Here is a 7387-nt window from a genome sequence, read left to right as displayed (position 1 = left end):
GATGCCCCTTCCTTGGTACTGCTCTTGCTCAGCTGCACAGAAGAGTTTTCATCCCCAACCCCTGCTTAGCAGCCCTCTGGCACCATTCCTGAGGCTGCCCTGCCTCACTTTTTTCCCACCATGTTGGGAAAGACAGCTCTCATCATTAAAGGTCAGATGGGCCAACTAGGGGCAAGTAAGCCCCTTCTGTGTTTTCCTACTGCTACTGCAGATCCCAAGGTCAGGAACTCACCTTGGGTGGAGGCACTGCTGTGCTCCCAGAGGGCAAGCCATCTCTCCACAAAGCATAATGACAGGGCCTGCCAAAGCCCAGAATTGAACCAGGGACTTTTAGATTTTCAGTCTAACGCTCTCCCAACTGAGCTACTTTCGCAGTTGCATGACAGTATTTTGGCCTGTTGCTTCTCTATCTGGGATGTTTTTGTCAGCAGTCGCACACAAAAAGGACAGGAAAAGAATGGCTGCTTCACACCCCCACTGGAGGAACCAGGCGCCCTTAGCTGTGGTGAGTAAGAAGTGTCTGTTAGCTGACAGGGCCTGTCCCCCAGGAGCTGGAACAGTAGCTGCCACCTCACCCTTGGCTCCAGGCTGTGAGAAATGCTCATTGCCTGGCTGCATGGGCGGATGTTGCTCCGTGCTCTGGAGAGCGTCTGTATAGGTCTTTCAACCCCCCGTCTTCAATGAGACAGTCTGGTAAGGTCTCAAGTGTCCCCTCCGGCCTGGCAGCTGAGAGTCTGTGCAGACATCAACCCCCCTGCCAGCCCCAGAGCCAGCAGCAGCGCCAGGCCCCCCCCAGCACCACAGGGGCACTCAATGCACTTGCTGTGGGGAAATGGCTCCTTAGTGTCCAGCTGCTAGAGTGAGAGTCAGGAGAGAGCAGTGTCTGGCTCACCTTGGGGGAGAGAAGAGACCTGATGAGTGCGGATCTCCCTCAGCCTCCCCCGCAATGCTGGTCAGTTGTGTTGTCACTGTGATAGTCAGTGCTTCCCTTCAGGGCCGGCCCTAGAGGGGTCCGGGGCAAATCCCATGGAGTCACTGACTTGGCTTCTTTCACACACTCGAGAGAGGAGCAGAATCAGGGTTATGGCTGATCTATGGGGCACTAGGTGAGTGGCAGAGGCTACAGGCACTGAGAGTTTGCTTGACACCTCAGGGACACAGGGGGAGGTGGTGTCCCAGGCATCTCTATGAAAGGAGCAGAAGAGGATTTACTTGGGGTGGGGAGAGACTTGAGAGTGTGTCAGGGGGTTGTACACAGGGAATTGCTCGGATAAGATACTGGCTAAAACACAGGCCTCGCTATGAGCAGAATTTGAACCTGTGCAGAAAAACCCTATTGGATTTCAACTCCAACACCTTAACCACTCAGCCATCACAGCTGAAGTGTAAAGGTGCCCCAATGCCAGAGAAACTGGTAAAGAATCACAACGACCAGGTCTGAAGTCATCTGAACTACAGAATTCCCACCGCAATCCTGGCTCCCTAAGCACAGGGGGGATTTGGGTTTGTTCTCTTTGCTTAGCCATGTGCAGTCGCACAGAGAGCGCGTTTAAAAGTCTCCTCTCCCACAGAGCGGGAATAGGAAATTATTCTCAACTTGAAGCCTGATGCGAATGAGGATATCCGGACCACAGGGCTAGGGACTGACCTTTGCTATAGAAACCAGTGACACACGGAACCAGGCTAAGGAAAATGTTTCCTGGAGTCAATAACTGGATTAGCAGCAGTATTGTGCAGAGAAATGTCTCACAAGAGGAGACAGCGCATTGGTGGTTTGGTAGCAGAAGTCACAGCTACAGCAGGGGAGGTCTAGCTTTGGTTTCTGGCCAACAGAGGAAGGAGTTTTATTATCTCCAAATTTCAGTAGAAAAATTCAGACCCAAACTGTATGTGGTGGGAGTTTCTCTGGTTTCGTTTGTTTTTCTCATTTGAAATGTCCTTGATCATTTTTCTGGGAAAACAATTTGGACAAGGCAAAGGAAGAGTTAGAACAATTACAAATCTCCATGGGAGTGAAGAGGGTCTCTCAGCACCAGGGGAGGGGTGGAGATTTTCATGGAAGGGAGTTGAGGAGATAAATGAGAGGCTTTTGCTCCAGCAAAGGGAGCGGCTTGGGAGTTTCATTTTTACCAAGTGAATCCCCCCCCCAACATACACACACTGCTTCCCTGCTGCTGCTACCCCAGCTCAAATCTCACTGACACCCCCAGCATGTGACCTACAGCTTTCTCCTGACAAAGCCCTTATCTATCAGAGACAAAATCCCCTCATCTGCCCTTCTCCCAGCTCAGCCCTCTGCCCCCAGAGCCCAGGACAACCCTGACCTAGCCATGCCGCGGGGTTGGGCTTAATCTTCAAGGTCGAGCGCAAAATCTTCAGCCGGGGATGTTTCGCTCCCTTCCCACCTCGGCCCAAGCGGCAAGGGGGAAATGGATGAGACACGCCGGCTGGAAGACACCTCTCTCCCACTTCTCTATAGCCTTCTGTGACGTTATTAATATGAACTGGGACCGTAGGGATCATTGTTGCCACCACTGTTATATATGTGCAGCAAATATTGTGCAAAGGTTGTCTTGTGAGGTGTCTATGACAAGGTTATGATTTGCTGGTTATAATTTTGCTGGCTGTGCGTTCCATTTTTGTATTTGAAGTTATGAATATGGGCTATGTACTTGTATCTCAAATGTATTTGATTCCAAGTAGCCTCAGTGTCATCAGCCCCCAAGTCCTTCAGGAGTCCATAGCAAAGAGACCCCTCCACCCACAATCCTGGACTCCCTGGGAGGTGCCTCCCACACTCCCCCCCAACCCAATGGGGCATCAAGGAATAAAGTGGCAGCATCTGGTGTCAGTGGGGTTCAGTGGCTCAGGCCAGACACCTGAGCTGGGGACCCACCCCCATAGCACTGCTCGAGGGCCTGGGCCCGGAGTGTTCACAGCCCCTTCCTTTCCCCTGCGAGCCCAGCCAGGCTCCTCACCTGGAATAAAGCAGAAGCGTCTGTCGGCCTCGCTGCTGTCCAAGTTCCAGGTGCTGCTGTTGTCCCACAGGAAGCGGGCCGAGCTGCTGGGGCTGGGAGAGGGATCCTCCACCTCCTGCCCTGGGAAGGCTCGAAGGTCCCCACTGACCGGGCAGGGCGATGCCTCCTGCTGGAAATCGGGGCTGGGCTCCTGGGGCTGCTGCTGCCCAAACAACAAGCCTCGGAACCACCCTGCCCGGTTCTGCACCAGGGCTGGGTCCTGCTTGCCCAGCTGCATCCTGGCCCAGCTCCATTTTGGCCTTGACGGTGCCTCTCCCACCTCGGCGCCTGCACCGGGAGCAGGTTTCCTCTTCCAGAAGGCTGGGCACTTCCACCTCCTGGCCCGACAGCGAGCTCCTTCCCCGCCATTGGGGACAGTTGGGCAGCTCAGCTCCTGGGGAAGATGACAGCTGCTTTCCACAGGCTCTGGAGCCGCCTGCGGAGCCTTCTTCCTGAACATCCTCAGGAGCCTGGCCATCCTGGAACCGAGCGGGGAGCAGATGTGAGTCTGGGGTCAAGGCAGCCTCTCACTAACCAACTTGTTTGGTCTCTCCCCATCCCTGCCCCAGCCAGAGCAGCTCCTCCTCCCCCCACGGGGGAGCAGGGAGTGCAAGCTACACACACTGGCAGGAGTTCATTGCATGATCTGCTCCCCCTCAACCTTCCCCCTCGTCATCCCTGGGGCTGCAAGAACCGGGGAGTCTCGTCCTTTTCGAGCACTGGGGTCAGTCACAAAGACCACTGGTCACTTTGGACAAGCAGCTCCCTCCTGCCAGCCCAGGACACACTCACACTTCCTCCCACCCATTCCCCACCCAGGCTAGAGAAGGAACAGAACTCAGGAGTTCAGACTTCTCCTGGGAAACCATTCCCCACTTCAAAGTCCCTAGACATAGCAAGGCCAGGGCCCCTTCGTTTCCCATTGATTTCCATGCTCAGCAGCTCCCCGGGTCCGGCCCAGCTCAGAGACTCTCAGCCTGGGGAACAGTCTCCCACAAGGGAAGGGCTGGGAACCCCATTGCTGGGACCTTGCCAAACACGCTGGAGACGGCTCTGGAGAAGCCCCTCCCCAGTCTGAGAGTGAGGGGCTTCTGGGGACTGTTTGCAAAACTAATGTCCTTTGGGAGAGATTCTCTCCCCCTCTTTCTGCCTCTCCCCAGACAGACAGGGGATACCACCATGGAGCCCTAATGCCACTCACTTGCTCTGGTGATGAAGCGATGGATGGGGGATGTTCAATGTCATCCCTCGCCCTTCTCCTCACTCTCCAAGCCCAAGACAGGCTGGAGAGGAGGGGGGTGACCTGAGGAGTTACCCTGCCCAGCCAGCAGGCAGGGTGATGACACTGGGCGATCAGCTGGCTGTGAAAACAAGAGTCTGTCTTATTGCCAGGGAAAGGAGAAACTTGGCCAGCAGCAGGGGGTGCAGAACATCACCCTAGTGCAGGGGTGACAGCGCCTCCGGGATCCTGAAATCCCAGCACTTTACACACCTTCCTGGAGCCTCCCAACCCCCCTGGGCTGTCAGAACTGCAACCCCAACCCTACTGATGAGAAACAAATCTGGGGAGGGGAAACTACTGACTCAGGGTCACACCAAGTGTCAGAAGTATAGATGGGACCCAGCAGTCCTTCTTTCCAGGCCCCTTTGCTAACCACTGCTGCACACTCCCTCCCACAGCTGGCAATTACAAGCAGGCCCTCATGGCCGCTCCCCCTGCCTATGAGAGGGAGTGTGCTCCGCTGGAGACACTGGACCAGGGGACTGGGAGTCAGGACTCCTGAGTTCCATTGATGGGATTTCATTCTTTCCCGCTATTGAAAAGTGCTGGGAATCTCCCAGACAAAGCTGCTCTGACAGTGCTAATCAGCATCTGACCATTCAAGGACGGAGCGCACTGCCCAGGAGGAGGAGTGTTTGGCTCTGGGGTTGCACTTCATCCCAGTCTAGAGAGAGGGGCCCAGCCATGGAGTTTGGCTCAAGAAGACCAATTCTCCAGTTTGTTAAGGGCATTTTGAATTCCAGTCCTGTGATCCAAAGTGCTTGGTGTCATTTGCAAATTTTAGAAGCATGCTCTCCACTCCATTTTCCAAATCAGTAATGAAAATATTGAATAGTACCAGACCCCGGACTGATCCCTGCCAGACCCAACAGGTACATCCTCTCTGTTGGACAGCCAGATATGGAGAAGGGCTCTTGGAGTCTGGGCTTTCAACCAGCTCTGCACCCACATCACACTGATTGCATCTAGACCACATTTCTCTGGTTTGCTTGTGAGACTGTCCTACGGGACTGTGTCAAAAGCCTTAGTAACACCGAGCTAGATCCGATCTACTGTCTACCCACCTTCACTAGGCCCGGAACCCTGCCGAAGAAGGAAAGAGGATTGATTTGGAATGATTTGTTCTTGACAAATCCATGCTCACTAGTCCTAAGAACCAAACTATCCTGTTGGTGCTGCAGACAAACTGATAGTTTAAGAATGTACTCCAGTATCTCTCCAGCTATGGAAGTGAGGCGAGCTAGTAAGTCTCAGAGTTCTCTTTGTTCCCTTTTAAAGATAGGTCCTGTCTTGTTGAAGGGTGGGAAGATGTTCTTCTTCAGGGATCTCAGACGAGAACTGGAGCACAACACCTGGTTTGTTAAGGCCACAAAAACAGAGGCAGGAACCTCTTCTCTCCTCCTGGCAAAGAACCCCCGGTACCTGAGAGATAGGGACACACATCCATGAATGGGCTTTAAAAAAGGTAGTGGTTAAAAAGTTTTGCCCCAACCATTTCTTGTTTCCACAGACTAGACATTTTAGCAAACTTCAGAATTCCTTGGTGCTAAACACCGGGAAACTCCCCTTTCTCCTCCACAGAGGGTTTGAACGCCCCTTATATCACCCAGGCTAAGGACTGCCCAGAGTTCGAGAACTGTCCCTGTTCCCATTGGACAGATGGGGAGGAGCCTGAGGTCCAGAGAAGGGAAGTGACCTACCCAAGGGCCTACACAGCAAGGCGGTGGCAGAGCCAGAAAGAGAAGCCACCGGTCCTGACTCCTGTTCTAACAACCAGGAAACCTCCATTCCCCAGAGGCAGGGATAGAGCTCAGGAATTGAGATGGTGGAGAAATTTAATTGAAACCATTTCTATCAGAAAATTCCATTCAGACTAAACCACTTTCTTTCTCGAAATCAAAATAAATGGGATGAAAGTTCTTTGCAAAAATATTTTGTTGCAAAACAAAAGCATCTCCTGTTTGTCAGAGTGTGTTAAATTGCCTCATTGCACACAAAGAGGAGACACTTAGATTACAAACATGAGATAAGATGCTTCACTCTGAGCTAAGTAGTTGCTGCTCTTAACAATTTCAAAATAAAAAAAATACAAATAAAAGAGACTATTTCAGCTAGTCTATTATGTCATAATTTGCTCTGAGCAAAGGTAATAGGACACCTCATATTGTGTACTACCCCTTGTGACATTCTCCAGTGGATCCCCATCCTCCACCCACCGAGAGGTAGGTAGAAGCGGATCGTTATTATCCGTACTTGAAAGAGGGAGAAGCTAAGGCTGAGAAAGGAGAATTGACTTGTCTTAGGTCACACAGCCAGCCAGTGGCAGAGTTGGGAATAGGACCCAAGAGCCCTGATTTTCAAACTAACCATCAGATCTTGAATTTCAAACCCTGACTGACTTTAGTAAAGTGTTCTCAAATGAGCTGCAGACCAACACTGCACAGTAATTATTCAGCAAGTATTGTAGGAGAACTGCAATGTTAGAGAGAATCATGAACTATTCAGAGACTATTAATGAACTGAAGCAGCAGAATTCTTCAAACATATAACTGGTTCTGACTTATTTCCTTGGTCTTCAAAGAGAGCAACAAGGACCTGAGTCTCCTCCCTGTCAATAACCCCCTGCTCAGCCAATCAGGGTAGAGACTGAGAACAGGAGGCCGAGGGTTTTCACCAGAGAGCCCAAAGGATGGCCCAAGTCCCCAGTGGGGATCACTGCCCGAGCACTATTTCAGCTCCACGTTTCTGGGTGGACCTCCCACAGTGTGTGCTGCCTAGCACTCCCCCGCAACACACACACACACACCCACCGCTCCTGGTGTTGGGAGGGGAACAGGTGAAAGGACAAAAGAAGAAAGAGACAAAGAGAAAAGAGGGAGGGATGGATGGAGGAAAAGGTGAAACAAAAAGGACAAACCCTAATGTCCCAGTGATTCTAAAGGACAAAATCCCAGGTGCAGAATAAAATTCTGCATCCTTAAACGTGTATATTCCATGCCTAGATTTCAACTATCAACAGAGAGATCAGACTGAACAGGTTTCAAACCTCGAGGAAGCTCTTACCTTCTAAACAGGGACATCTGTTTTC

The 7387-nt window shown here is 51.9% G+C and overlaps 1 non-coding gene across 1 annotated transcript; it reads right to left on the bottom strand.

Moving 5' to 3' along the window:
* Positions 1 to 300: 300 nt before the first annotated feature.
* TRNAF-GAA (transfer RNA phenylalanine (anticodon GAA)) lies at positions 301 to 373 on the bottom strand. The gene has a single exon. It is a non-coding gene; the product is annotated as a tRNA-Phe (tRNA).
* Positions 374 to 7387: the final 7014 nt, after the last annotated feature.

Source organism: Gopherus flavomarginatus, chromosome 16 (assembly GCF_025201925.1).
Source record: "Gopherus flavomarginatus isolate rGopFla2 chromosome 16, rGopFla2.mat.asm, whole genome shotgun sequence".
In the NCBI taxonomy this organism is placed as follows: domain Eukaryota; kingdom Metazoa; phylum Chordata; order Testudines; family Testudinidae; genus Gopherus; species Gopherus flavomarginatus.
The sequence above is the reverse complement of the archived record's forward strand: the minus strand, read 5'-3'. Positions and strand labels throughout refer to the sequence as shown.